Here is a 708-nt window from a genome sequence, read left to right on the forward strand (position 1 = left end):
AACATCCATACTCATCTCATCTCTACTGAATACTCCATCCATACTCACCTCATCTCATCTCTACTGAATACTCCATCCATACTCACCTCATCTCATCTCTACTGAATACTCCATCCATACTCACCTCATCTCATCTCTACTGAATACTCCATCCATACTCACCTCATCTCATCTCTACTGAATACTCCATCCATACTCACCTCATCTCATCTCTACTGAATACTCCATCCATACTCATCTCATCTCTACTGAATACTCCATCCATACTCATCTCATCTCATCTCTACTGAATACTCCATCCATACTCATCTCATCTCATCTCTACTTAATACTCCGTCCATACTCATCTCATCTCTACTGAATACTCCATCCATACTCACCTCATCTCTACTGAATACTCCATCCATACTCATCTCATCTCTACTGAATACTCCATCCATACTCACCTCATCTCTACTGAATACTCCATCCATACTCACCTCATCTCTACTGAATACTCCATCCAGTTCTGTGTAGAACCGCAGGTGTAACAGGAAGAGAGAGCGCTGCTGCTACTGCTGCTGCTGCTACTGCAGCCTGAACAGACCCTCTGTGGCCACCAGAGGGCGCACTTGGACAAATACAGGAGTGAGTGTCAGTCCTCTGCTGTTCTGAACGCCTTTAGAAACTCAACTCCCAAAGTTTACCCACCTCTTACTTTACCACTAC

This window comes from Sardina pilchardus, chromosome 16, assembly GCF_963854185.1.
Source record: "Sardina pilchardus chromosome 16, fSarPil1.1, whole genome shotgun sequence".
Classification (NCBI taxonomy): Eukaryota; Metazoa; Chordata; class Actinopteri; order Clupeiformes; family Clupeidae; genus Sardina; species Sardina pilchardus.